This window comes from Seriola aureovittata, chromosome 23 (assembly GCF_021018895.1).
Source record: "Seriola aureovittata isolate HTS-2021-v1 ecotype China chromosome 23, ASM2101889v1, whole genome shotgun sequence".
In the NCBI taxonomy this organism is placed as follows: Eukaryota; Metazoa; Chordata; class Actinopteri; order Carangiformes; family Carangidae; genus Seriola; species Seriola aureovittata.
In genome coordinates, this window is record NC_079386.1 from 3,362,308 (window position 1) to 3,368,315 (window position 6,008).

A 6,008-nucleotide genomic window follows, 5' to 3' on the forward strand; every position below is an offset into this window, starting at 1 on the left:
AGTTGTGTCCTTATTTTTATCGTAGCCAAAAAGGTGGAACGACACAGTTTGATGCCATAACAGTTATCTACTTTTTTACAAATAAGGTTGATTGCTTATATTGGTGTAATTCACTCACTGCCATGTTAGACGCCAATTTGGAGTGTACAAAACCTTCCAGTGTCTTACTTGTTGTGGAGGGCCAAGGAGGACGTGTGTAATTATCTCCTTTGTGTTTTCTTGTGAAGCTAAGTTATTATTTAATGATCTTAACATAAAAATAATCATCACAAGAAAACACCCCGACTATTTTTTATTGAAAAATATCAGAAAGTGGTTTCGACAGACACTGTATGCACTGTAGTTGTTATCCTTTTTTTATTCTTTTAAAAAAAACCTGTGTAGTCACAGATGATAACATTGACAATATGATATTAAGTTAAACTATTCTTTCCCAAAAGTAGTCCCTATTATTCAGTTATAGAGCTCAGTCCCTACAATTTATCAAAATGCAGGTTGTGGCCAATACATTTGTGTTGTCTTTTTGAGACATCTTTTCAAGCTATTTGTTTGTGAGCTCAAGAAGACTGGGCTTTTCAACATTAAGAGATTTCTTTCTTCTGATTGAGGTTTCAAAATCTTGATCAAAATCAATATAATTCATCCTCTTAGGAACACCAGTGTACCAAACTGCTTTGCGGTCTATCCAACAGTTGTTCAGACATTTCACTGAAAACCAAAAATGTTCAGTGAAATATAATCATTTTAGTTATATAACACCTTTAAAAACAGTTAGCTTTGAAAATCGAAGAAATGCACTGGAGGAAAAGCCAGGGGATCACCCAAGTCAGAAGGGTTCATTCTCTGGACAATGAATATCTGTATGGACTTTAATAGCAATCCATCTGGCAGTTGTAGTGTAAAGCGCTGTCAACGGTCGATAAGACTAGAAAAGCGGCACGTAAGTACAGCCCATTTACCATATTTCACTTCGGACCAAAGTGGTGGACCAACCTGTTAAAATCCCTAGATACTCATGAAAGTGGCTAGAAAGATGTACCTGTCTTGCTTTCTGCAGTCACCTCTAGTGGGCAGATGTGGACATTTTCCTACAGGAAGTGGATCCTTTTAACATTAAACCTAGAGTCGGTCCTGCCAAGGGAGCAGAAGGAAATTCTCTCATCACCATATTACCAAATCTCACATAATTTGCAGTCTATAGAATGAAATGTAGCCCAGCATGGTTCAGTGGAAATAATGACTGCATGTATGTTCGTACCTTCTATTTCTATAACGCGGCCATAAGATGTTATGTCAGTGTTGAGACCTGCTGCTTTACAGCCACATGACAGGTGATGACAGGACAGCGACAGCTTGTTGGTGCATATTCCTCAACACCACAAATTTTGGACCCCTCATGCAGACACATGGATGCACTCACACGCCTTTTACCACTGTGTTAGTGCCTTGTCAGACCAGATGTTCTGTCTCTTTCAATATGTGACTTGCCATCTTGAGTGAAGACGAGATGTGATGTAGTAGAATAGATAACGAGGGCCTCTGATGTTTTTGACCCACATTAAACCCTTTAGATCTCAGTCTAATCAGATTTCTTTCTCGAGTGGGAAGATTTTAAGTTAATAATGACGAGGGTGAAGCCTAATACCAGGGTAACTGTCTGGAGAATTAAACTGAATTAAACTCTGAAGCACATCAGGGACTCGTTAGAGTATCTGAGCCACTAAGATATCATGCACTCATAGATGTGTGTGTTTATATGCATCTGCGGATATGTCTGATGCAAGGGCATCGGTTTGGTCTCAACATTGGTAGGGACACGTCAAACCGGCCCCCATATATTTACATTTGAGATCTGAATATCGTCATAGTATTGTAAGGTATAATAACGTCATAGTATAGTAAGGCATAAAAGCATCATAGTATTGTAAGGCATAATAACGTCATAGTATAGTAAGGCATAAAAAATCATGAAAATGACATAGTATTGTAAGGCATAATAACGTCATAGTATTGTAAGGCATAAAAAGTCATGAAAATGACATAGTATTGTAAGGCATAATAACGTCATAGTATAGTAAGGCATAAAAGCATCATAGTATAGTAAGGCATAAAAAGTCATAGTATTGTAAGGTATAATAAGGTCATAGTATTGTGAGGTATAATAACGTCATAATATTGTGAGGTATAATAACGTCATAGTATAGTAAGGCATAAAAGCATCATAGTATAGTAAGGCATAAAAAGTCATGAAAATGACATAGTATTGTAAGTCATAATAACGTCATAGTATTATGAAGTTTAATAACGTCATAGTATAGTAAGTCATAAAAGCAAATATAATGGTATAGTAAGGCATAAAGTTTTGTAAGGTATAGAAACGTCATAGCATTGTAAGGCATAAAAAGTCATGAAAATGACATAGTATTGTAAGTCATAACAACGTCATAGTATAGTAAGGCATAAAAATTATTATAACGTAACATATTATACGATGAAGTTTTTTGACATTTCATAGTATAGTCAGGCACAAAATGTCATAGTATAGTAAGGCTACTATACTATGACGTTTTGTGCCTGACTATACTATGAGTTTTTTGGGAATTTTCACGCAATACTATACAATGACGTTTTTTTTGGCATTTTTATGCCTTACTATAATATGATGTTCTATGATATTTCAAGGAGTAGTATACTGATATTTCATATATCTTGCTATACAATGACTTTGCAATGCAACAGCATTGTGGTGCGATGGTTAGGACTATTACCTCACACTGAGAAGGTCAAGGGTTCAAACCCTGGTTTCAGACTTCATAATCCTGTGATGTTTTTTGATAGTTTCACGCTACAGTACGCGATTACGTTTTTTGGCATTTGCCTTACTATACTGTGACGTTTTATGCCATACTATACTATGATGTTTTTTGACATTTTTATGACTTAATATACTATGACATTCTTTGAAATTTTATTCCATACTATACTATGACGTTTTTTGAAATTTTATGCCATACTATACTATGACATTTTTTGGCATTTTTATGACTTACTATACTATGATGTTTTTTGGCATTTTTATGAATTATTATACTATGTTGTTTGATTCCTTGCCATACTATGACATTTTTATGACCTTTTATGCCTTAATATACTACATTGTTTTGTTGACATTTTTTGCCATAGTATACTATGACGTTTTTTTGGCATTTTTATGACTTACTATACTATGATGTTTTTTGGCATTTTTATGACTTATTATACTATGTTGTTTGATTCCTTGCCATACTATGACATTTTTATGACCTTTTATGCCTTAATATACTACATTGTTTTGTTGACATTTTTTTGCCATAGTATACTATGACGTTTTTTGGCATTTTTTTTTAAAATATATATTTTTGGGCTTTTGTGCCTTTATTGGATAGGATAGTGGAGAGAGACAGGCAATGAGGAGGTAGAGAGAGGGGGAATGAGATGCAGTAAAGGCCGTCCGATGCGGGACTCGAACCGGGGCCAACTGCAGCGAGGATTGTAGCCTCTACACATGGGGCGCCTGCTTAGACCACTACGCCACACAACGGTCCCTTTTTTTCGGCATTTTTATGAATTATTATTGTATGTTATTTGATTCCTTGCCATACTATGACATTTTTATGACCTTTTATGCCTTAATATACTATGTTGTTTTTTTGTCATTTTTTGCCATACTATACTATGACGTTTTTTGGCATTTTTATGACAGTATACTATGACGTTTTTTGGCATTTTCATGACTTACTATACTCTGTTGTCAATGCTTTAGCATAGTATTATGTTTTTATGACTTTTTATGCCATACTATACTATGACGTTTTCTTGGTATTTTTATGACCTATTATACTATGTTGTTTGATTCCTTGCCATAGTATGACATTGTTATGACCTTTTATGCCTTAATATACTTCGTTGTTTTTTTGACATTTTTTGCCATAGTATACTATGATGTTTTTTGGCATTTTTATGACTTACTATACTATGATGTTTTTTTTTATTTTTTTTTTATTTTTTATTTTTAAATATATGTTTTTGTGCTTTTGTGCCTTTATTGGATAGGATAGTGGAGAGAGACAGGAAATGAGGAGGTAGAGAGAGGGGCAATGAGATGCAGTAAAAGCCGTCCGATGCGGGACTCGAAGCGGGGCCAATTGCAGCGACGACTTCAGCCTCTACACATCGGGCGCCCGCTTAGACCACTACGCCACACTACGGACCCGTTTTTTGGCATTTATATGAATTATTATACTATGTTGTTTGATTCCTTGCCATGCTATGACATTTTTCTGACCTTTTATGCCTTGATATACTATGACGTTTTTTGGCATTTTTATGACTTACTATACTATGACGTTTTTTGGCATTTTCATGACTTACTATACTCTGTTGTCAATGCTTTAGCATAGTATTATGTTTTTATGACTTTTTATGCCATACTATACTATGACGTTTTTTGAAATGTTTTGCCATACTATACTATGACGTTTTCTTGGTATTTTTATGACCTATTATACTATGTTGTTTGATTCCTTGCCATAGTATGACATTGTTATGACCTTTTATGCCTTAATATACTACATTGTTTTTTTTGACATTTTTTGCCATAGTATACTATGACGTTTTTTGGCATTTTTATGACTTACTGTACTATGATGTTTTTTGGCATTTTTATGACTTATTATACTATGTTGTTTGATTCCTTGCCATAGTATGACATTGTTATGACCTTTTATGCCTTAATATACTATGTTGTTTTTTTGACATTTTTTGCCATAGTATACTATGACGTTTTTTGGCATTTTTATGACTTACTATACTATGACGTTTTTTGGCATTTTCATGACTTACTATACTCTGTTGTCAATGCTTTAGCATAGTATTATGTTTATATGACTTTTTATGCCATACTATACTATGTTGTTTTTTTGACATTTTTTGCCATACTATACTATGACGTTTTTTGGCATTTTTATGACTTACTATACTCTGTTGTCAATGCTTTAGCATAGTATTATGTTTATATGACTTTTTATGCCATACTATACTATGACGTTTTTTGAAATTTCTTGCCATACTATACTATGACGTTTTCTTGGTATTTTTATGACCTATTATACTATGTTGTTTGATTCCTTGCCATAGTATGACATTGTTATGACCTTTTATGCCTTAATATACTACATTGTTTTTTTGACATTTTTTGCCATAGTATACTATGACGTTTTTTGGCATTTTTATGACTTACTGTACTATGATGTTTTTTGGCATTTTTATGACTTATTATACTATGTTGTTTGATTCCTTGCCATAGTATGACATTGTTATGACCTTTTATGCCTTAATATACTACATTGTTTTTTTGACATTTTTTGCCATACTATACTATGACGTTTTTTGGCATTTTTATGACTTACTATACTATGACGTTTTTTGGCATTTTTATGAATTATTATACTATGTTGTTTGATTCCTTGCCATACTATGACATTTTTATGACCTTTTATGCCTTAATATACTATGTTGTTTTTTTGACATTTTTTGCCATACTATACTATGACGTTTTTTGGCATTTTTATGACTTACTATACTATGACGTTTTTTGGCATTTTCATGACTTACTCTACTCTGTTGTCAATGCTTTAGCATAGTATTATGTTTATATGACTTTTTATGCCATACTATACTATGTTGTTTTTTTGACATTTTTTGCCATACTATACTATGACGTTTTTTGGCATTTTTATGACTTACTATACTCTGTTGTCAATGCTTTAGCATAGTATTATGTTTATATGACTTTTTATGCCATACTATACTATGACGTTTTTTGAAATTTTTTGCCATACTATACTATGACGTTTTCTTGGTATTTTTATGACCTATTATACTATGTTGTTTGATTCCTTGCCATAGTATGACATTGTTATGACCTTTTATGCCTTAATATACTACATTGTTTTTTTGACATTTTTTGC